Below are 8,348 nucleotides of genomic sequence, written 5' to 3' on the forward strand. Positions count from 1 at the left end.
TCAATGATTCTGTCTTATCATTGATGCTTCTATCTCTTTCTCCTTCTCCCTCCCTCTCTGAAATCAATAAAAATATATTTAAAAAAACAATTGACAAAATGTTTACACAATAATGGGTTAGCATCCCAAGGTTTGCTTAATATTATTTATAGATGTGTGCAGGTATAATGTGAGTTAGAGATTAGCGATGGAAATGGCTTCTCAATGGAGCATTAGTCTCATGAGTCTGAACTGGAGGTATCCTCAGGCCTTAACAACTCCCATGTGGACACTTGCTTTTTATTCTTTTCCTGTTTTCATTCCAGAAGAGAATGGAAGAACTTCCAAAGACAAGATATGGAAATATGGCTGAAGGTAAGAAAGGCCCAAGTTCTCAAGAGACACTGTCCCTCACATCAAACACAGTGACAGAAACCCAGTGATTTTAAATTAAAGAAGAAAAAGACAGTGCTCATTTGCTCTTTACCTTCCCCACCATCATCACATCCCCAACCTACACCCACAATACGACACTCTCCAGGCACATGATGTGTGGGGATGTGGAAATGAAACTCAAGTCAGAAGTTGGAGTATTTTGAACTGAATTGTGAATAAAATTTCTGTTTCCTTGTCTGCTCTCAGCAGAATAGAAAAGTTCCCCAGGGAGATTTAGTAATTGTGTTTGCTGCAAAACATCCCAGAACACTGTTGGGAAGGAAGAATCAACACAAAGCAGAAGGGGTAAAATGCTACATTTTAGGAGCCTACAATGAACTTGGAATCCACTTGGGCTCACAAGGACCCTAGAACTCCTCGGGTCCTCACCCTCTAATGCTTGACAGCTTTACTTCTTGGCTCAGTGTCACTCTCTCAACACCAGTTTTGTTAACTTCCTGTAATTCAATCAGCCAAGTAGGTGGACTTTCCAACACATGTACTGCTAGTGGCCTTAAATTCCAGTTCTCTTCAGCCACTTATCCAGGATCATCTGCCAGCCTTTGTTTGAGTCATTAATTATGACCTTTCTGTTGTCTCAGTGTCAGGCATCCAGCTCCCCACCCTAAGAGCTGTGACCCAGGGACCCTCAGCTGACATTCCCTTTTCTCACAAGGTTTAGGTGAATGTGTTGAGCACTTCTACACAAGTGTGCCTGGGAAGATGTCAGTGAAAAAGAGGTGGTAATATTTCCCACGTTTTACTTCTCATTCTCTGCCTCCTTCTAACCTCACATTTATTTAGCATGAAACTGGCCTAAGCACCATCCCTGGAAACACAGGGACCACTTTTCTTTTAGAAAAACTGTATCTTCCCTTGTCTAGGTGAAGGGCTTGGAGCATTTTCTTCAGTGTAGCAGTTCTTACTCTTGACTATGGCTCTAAAGTGGGATTCCGATGTGGATTCTCTATGACTCATGAACCTCCTGAAGTTGCCAGGCAAATATTTCTTTGTATTTAAATATGACTGTTTCCTAGTAGGGTTGTCCAAGGCTTTTATGAGATTAACATGAGAGTCCATGACCAAAATATCTTAAACATCATCAACTTCGTAAGGCATACAATTTTTCTCTTTCAGGCAGTATAGAAGATAACCGGTTTGCATCATTATCCTCACTGAGGCTGGTCCTGGTGCAAATCTGGCTCTGGGAAAAGTGCCACTGGGAACAACATCTTCTGTCAGCCTGTGTTTGAGTCCAAGCTGGGGGCCCAGACTGTGACCAGGAGCTGCCAGATGGCCACAGGCTGGTGGAATTGTAGGAACATACTGGTGGTTGACACTCCTTCCATCTTTGAGGCAAAGTCCCAGGACCAAGAGATATACAAGGACATCAGGGACTGCTACCTGCTGTCAGCCCCAGGGCCCCACGTGCTGCTGCTAGTGACACAGCTGGGGCACTTCACTGCCCAGGACACGATGCAGTGAGGAGGGTGAAGGAGGTCTTTGGGGCAGGGGCCATGAGACATGTGGTGGTCCTCTTCACCCACAAGGAGGTCTTAGGGGACGGGTCCTTGGATGACTATGTAGTCAACACAGACAACCACAGCCTGAGGAGCCTGATCCAGGAGTGTGGGAGGAGGTACTGTGGCTTCAACAACCGGGCCACTGGGGAGGAGCAGAGGGAGCAGCTGGAGAAGCTGATGGCTGTGGTCGAGAGCCTGGAGAGGGAGCACCAGGGCACCTTCTACACAAACAACCTTTACTTTGATGCACAGATGCTCCAGGGGGGCAGGGGCGGCACGCCCGGAGAAGAGCACAGGTGCTATCTGGCCAAGGTGCAAGCACATGTTGAAAAGCAAAAGCAAGACCTGAAAGAGACCTGCAGTCACTGGGTGTCCAGGCTGCTCCTCAGCGTCAAAACTTGGATGCTTTCTCACATTGGGTTAACTACTTTCGTTGTGATATGCATTGTGATTTTTCTTTCCATTGTAATTAATGTGTGTATTACTCCTGGATGCTGAGCACTTACAGGTGACTTCTACAATGGTTTCTCACCCTCCTCCCCAGAGTTACCATCTTTGTCTATGTTTCCAAGGTACTTGACTTGCTTTTTGCTTAGATTCAGTTTCAGTTTCTATTCCTTGTATCAGACATGTCATGTGCTTCTAGATAAATAAAATCTGAAGGGAAAATATTTATTTTTGTGTTTGTGTGTGTTCTGTTAAAAATTGTGAAGATAAATAATAAACTAACTGAATACCATCCTGAAATCTCTTGAGTGGGGTTGCAGGAAGGAAGGTGAGCAAACTGTGTTATTACACATTGAGGGAAGGAGCATGTTCTATCAGAAGCAGGCAACAGAATTCCTTATTTTATTAAAATAGGGGCTCTGATATATCATTGGCAAATATGTTCTCCCATGCAGTGGGCTTTCTTGTTGTCTTGTTGATGGTTTCTTTTGCTGTGCAGAAGCTTCTTATTTTGATATAGTCCCATTTTTTTATTTTCCCTTTAGTTTCCATTGCCCTAGGGGCTAGGTCAGTGAAGAAATTCCTTCGGCATATATCTGAGATTATGCTACCTGTGGATTCCTCTAATAATCTTATGGTTTCCCATCTTACTTTTAAGTCCTTTATCCATTTTGATTTTATTTTTGTGTATGGTGTAAGTTGGTGGTCTAGTTTCATTTTTTTGCATGTGTCTGACCAAATTTCCCAACACCATTTATTGAAGAGACTGTCTTGACTCCATTGTATGTTCATGCCTCCTTTGTCAAATATTAATTGAGCATAGTGGTTTGGGTTGATTTCTGGGTTCTCTCTTCTATTCCATTGGTCTATATGTCTGCTCTTGTGTCAGTACCAGGCAGTTTTGAGAACAGTGGCTTTGTAATACAATTTGATATCTGGTATTGAGATCCCTCCTACTTTTTTCTTCTTTCTCAGGATCGCAGCAGCTATTAGTGTTTTGTTTTGTTTTTATTCCAGATGAATTTTTGGAGAGTTCTTTCTAGATCTGTGAAATATGCTGTTGGTATTTTAATGGCGAGTGCATTGAATCTATAGATTGCTTTGGGTAGTATGGACATTTTGATGATGTTGATTCTACCAATCAATGAACACGGTGTGTTCTTCCATCTGTTTGTCTTCCTCTATCTCTTTTTTCAATGTCCTGTAGTTTTCTGGCTAGAGGTCTTTTACCTCCTTGGTTAAGTTTATTCCTAGGTATCTTAATTTTTTTGGTGCAATGGTAAATGGATTGTTTTTTAAATTTCTCTTTCTGTAAGTTCACTATTGGTGTATAAAAATGCCATAGATTTTTTTAAAAAAAATATATTTTATTGATTTTTTACAGAGAGGAAGGGAGAGGAATAGAGAGTTAGAAACATCGATTAGCAAGAAACATTGATCAGCTCTCTCCTGCACGCCCCCCACTGGGGATGTGCCCGCAGCCAAGGTACATGCCCTTGACTGGAATTGAACCCGGGATCCTTGAGTCGGCAGGCTGACGCTCTATCCACTGAGCCAAACCAGTCAGGGCAAAATGACATAGATTTCTTGGCATTAATGATATCTCAGATAAAGGTTTAATCTCCAAAATCTACAGGGAACTCATACAACTTAACAAAAGGAAGATAAACAACCCAATCAAAAAATGGGCAACGGACCTAAATAGACACTTTTTGAAAGAGGACATACATAAGGCTGAGAGACATATGAAAACATGCTCAAAGTCACTAATCATCTGAGAGAGCAAATCAAAACGACAATGAGGTATCATCTCACACCTGTCAGAATGGCTATCATCAACAAATCAACAAATGACAAATGCTGGTGAGAATGCGGAGAAAAAGGAAACCTGGTTCACTGCTGGTGGGAATGCAAACTGGTACAGCCACTGTGGAGAACAGTATGGAGTTTCCTCAAAAAATTAAAATTGAACTTCCGTTTGGCAGAGTGATCCCACTTCTAGGAATATATCCCAAGAAAACAGAAACACCAATCAGAAAGGATATATGCATCCCTATGTTCATAGCAGCACAATTTACAATAGCTAAGATTTGGAATCAGCCTAAGTGCCCATCAGCAGATGAGTGGATTAAAAAACTTTGGCACATCTACACAATGGAATACTATGCAGCTGTAAAAAAGAAGGCACTCCTACCATTTGCAACAGCATGGAGGGAGCTGGAGAGCATTATTCTAAGTGAAATAAGTCAGTCAGAAAAAGATAAATATCACATGCTCTCACTCATTAGTGGGTTATAATGAACAACGTAAACCGGTGAACAAAAACAGATGTAGAGACAGAGAAGCATTGATCAGATGCTCAAAACTCAGCGGGAAAGAAGGGGAGGGTGGGGGCGAGGGGGAGAGATCAACCAAAGGACTTGTATGCATGCATATAAGCATAAGTGATGGATGTGGACAACAGGGGGTGAGGGTGAGGGCAGGATTGGGGGGATGAGGAGACATTGAGGGGATAAGGACACATTTGTAATATCTTAATCAATAAAGGGAAAAATAAAAAAAAATAAAAAAGGGGCTCTGATTTCATTGTAGGATGTAAGGGATGACACTCTGAGAGGTTGATGAGGATGTTCTGGGGCTAATTCTTGAGGTGTGAAGGGGCTGGAGAGGAAGGTGAGAGGGGAAATGGACATGTGGGAGGTGAGAAAACAGGTCACAGAGGTGGGATAGGTTGAGGCCTTCGGGAAAGCAGAGTCAGTGACTAGAAAATCAAGGAACTGGGGTTTCATACAGCAGAGCCAGATAGTGAATTAGCCTCAGCAAACTACACCATTACAGAGGAAGCAATTCATGGACAATATGTAGTGATGTGCAAAGCTGTATTCCCATAAAACTTTGTGAACACTAAAATTTGAATTTCATGTAAATTTCATATGTGGAGGTAAAACATTATTCTTTTGATTTCTTCAACCTTTTAAATCATAAAAGCCCTTCATTCTTAGCTGGGAGGCTGTAAAACTGGCGGCAGGCCAATGTGGTCCCATCCCCTTTTACAGTAAATTTCCACTGTTGGTAGAGCTCTGTTGTAAGGAGCCTCTTTAGCCCCAAAGTCAGTACAATCATGTCTGGAAACTCAAGGAAGGAGGGGTGTTCACCACCTCCACGGCAGCAAAGGGAAGAGGGCAGGCATTAATGTGACATCTGGGCAGAGGTCATGAAGTCAGTGGAAATGGGAAGCCAGATGAAGTCCTCAGGTGGCCCTGCTCCACCCTCTCCTTTTTTTGGTAGCTGTCCCCCCGCTTCTCTGCTCATTAGTACCCTGTAAGGGAGAGCTGCAGTTGGCCCAGGCAGCCTGTGACTGGGTGGGTAAATGACTAAATCTGATGTCAGTGTTAGGTAATCCAGGTGATGATCCACCTTTGAAGGTATCCAGGGGCTTTCAAGCTGGAGAGTTTCCCAAAGATATTTTATGGCAGAGAAGGAGAAAGGGTCACATTAACCCTTTACTCACACATGAATGTTCCCCTAAGTAATTCCTTGGAAAGTGTTGAAACACGAGCTCTGTTTCTCCGCTGAGCATAACAGAAGTGCAGACACCTGCCTGGAGGTGATCACTTTTCCTCCACCCTCACTCACTGTCATTCTTCAATAATAATGCCACTAAATGAGCTTCGACTTTTTTTCAGGATTCAGTGAATGTCTACTATGCAGTAGGCACTTTAATAGTAGAAGGTGGTCCTTCCTAACTCATGGGACAAGAAGAGAAAAAACATTTTTTCTCCATGCCATTTCCTCAGAGTATTCATGTAATGAGCACAGGGAAGTTTTGAGAAAGTTAATTTTTTTAAAGGACTATGAAGAGCACTTTACTAGTTCAAATATTCTCAAATGCAGTGAGAAAAGACTGCAAACTCAAGTTGCTTAAACTGTTAGGGAATTCACTGGCTGAAGGCTAGAGATGAGGAAGCCTTCTGGGCTGGTTGATTCAGGGGCTCAACTTTGTTCCAACTCTGCTCTGAGGCCGGTGGCTGGAAGGTGACTTGAGTTCCAAGCACCACAGTCAGACCCAACCATGGCCAGAGGAGCAGGGGAACTGTGTCTCTCTGTGGGTCTCCCAGGAAAGCAGAAACCTCTGGCCCCACCTCTGCACACCTGTACTTCCTTCTTCTTGTTCTTCCTGTTTATATCACTAAGGCTGCAGACAAAGTGCACACAGCATGGGTTCTGACTCAGGAAGGCCTGGCCCTGGTGCTCCCTCCCACTTCCTGCTTCTCCACCCACAGCAGACAGCTGTTTTCCTAGAGCAATTCTTGTCTGGGTTTTGGTCACATTTTGCTGAAAAATACAAGCAATGTCCTCTTTCTGTTCTTCGTCCTATAGTGGTTTTTTCCACTTTTTCCAGACATGGTCTCCAGATACCTACATGTCTCAGCCCCCAAAGGAGAAACCAAGAACTCATAGAAGCCTGTGGTGCTGGGAAGCAGGGGACATGGCTATTCCTTTTGTCCAAAGACCAGTAGTGGGTTAAGTTCAAGAGCTTTGGTGAGTGTGTCTGTATGTGTTTATTTGTGTTTGCTCTGTTTGCATGTGTTGTTCTGTATTTATGTTTGTGTATGTGTTATGTTTGTGAGTATATGAGTGCGAAGTATGTGTTGTGTTATGCTTGTGTGTTTCTATGTTTTGAGTGTGTATTGTGTGTGTATTTGTGCTTGTGTGTTATGTTTTTGTATTTGTTGTGTATGTCTTTATGCTGTACTGTATTTCTGATTGTATGTCGTAATTGTGCGCATTATGTTTTTGTATGCTATGCTTGTGTGTTTGTATGCATGCATATGTGTGTGTGTGTTGTGTTTGAGAGTATTTGTGTGGATAGAGTACAGTCTGTGTATGCATATGTGTGGTATATATGTGTATGTATGTGTTTGTATGTTTGTGAGTGTGCGTTGTGGATGTGAGTCTACTCTGTGAGTGGTGTGTGTTGTGTTTGTGTGTTAAATTTGTGTGTATGTGTGTTGTGTATATGTGTATTTGTTTTTTTGTGTTATGTTTATGTATATGTTGTGTATGTGTTGTGTTTGGAAATATGGGTGCATTGTGCATATTATGTTTTGTATGAGTTATGTTTGTGTGTGTTATGCATTTTTATGTTTGTGAATGTATGTGTGTATTGTGTTTGTATTGTGTTAATGGTGTGTGTGTCGTGTGTGTGTTGTGAATATGTATGTTTGTGGTATATTAGAATGAGCTGTGACTAAAAAATCAGGAGAACTTTGTACGCTTTGTGCCCTGCCTCAAACTCCCAGTTTAAATTGGGGAAGATTTGTCCATGAGTTTTACTTTTTTCCAGAGAAACATCTCAGTACAATGTACTTACTCCATGTTCTATGTTGGAGAGAAAACTAAAAAGTCTGGCAAAGGTGTGAAGCACTGCTCATGGCAGGATCTACAGAGGGCCCAGGAGTCAGGTGTCCCACACCCCAGAGCCTTCATCTGGAAATGGTCCTGACTGAATTTCTCAGAGTGTCCAAGTGTCCTGGCAAACAGTCCTAGGGCCTTGCACTTTCCTTCCCAACCCCTGAGACCAGGATGGACTCCTGGACCAGAAACAATGTTAGTCCCTTAGGTGAAGCGGTGCGGGTGTCAGCAGGGTGCACTGCCCTCTTGCCAGAAGGATTATGGGAGTTTCTCACCACAGCCCCTCACCACAGCTTCCTGCTCCCACCCTCCTGAACACTCTGGCCACATCCTCCCACTGCTCCTGGGACACATTATCAGACCTGCTTTTGTGTCTCTGTTCCCTTTCTCCTCTTATGACAGCTCCAGGACCCTCTGTCCATCCAAATGCCATCTATTCCTCAGGCTGAGCAGAGTAGGGTGAGGACTTTAGCTCTGGATGTGCTGGCCTTGATGCCTCTTGGGTCATTGTCCTGTTCGCCAACAGGCAATGGGTGAGCTCATTCTCCC

The 8,348-nt window shown here is 43.1% G+C and overlaps 1 pseudogene; it reads left to right on the top strand.

Moving 5' to 3' along the window:
* Nucleotides 1-311: 311 nt before the first annotated feature.
* On the top strand, nucleotides 312-2,435 carry LOC118665817 (annotated as a pseudogene).
* Nucleotides 2,436-8,348: the final 5,913 nt, after the last annotated feature.

This window comes from Myotis myotis, unplaced genomic scaffold (genome assembly GCF_014108235.1).
Source record: "Myotis myotis isolate mMyoMyo1 unplaced genomic scaffold, mMyoMyo1.p scaffold_m19_p_11, whole genome shotgun sequence".
NCBI lineage: Eukaryota > Metazoa > Chordata > Mammalia > Chiroptera > Vespertilionidae > Myotis > Myotis myotis.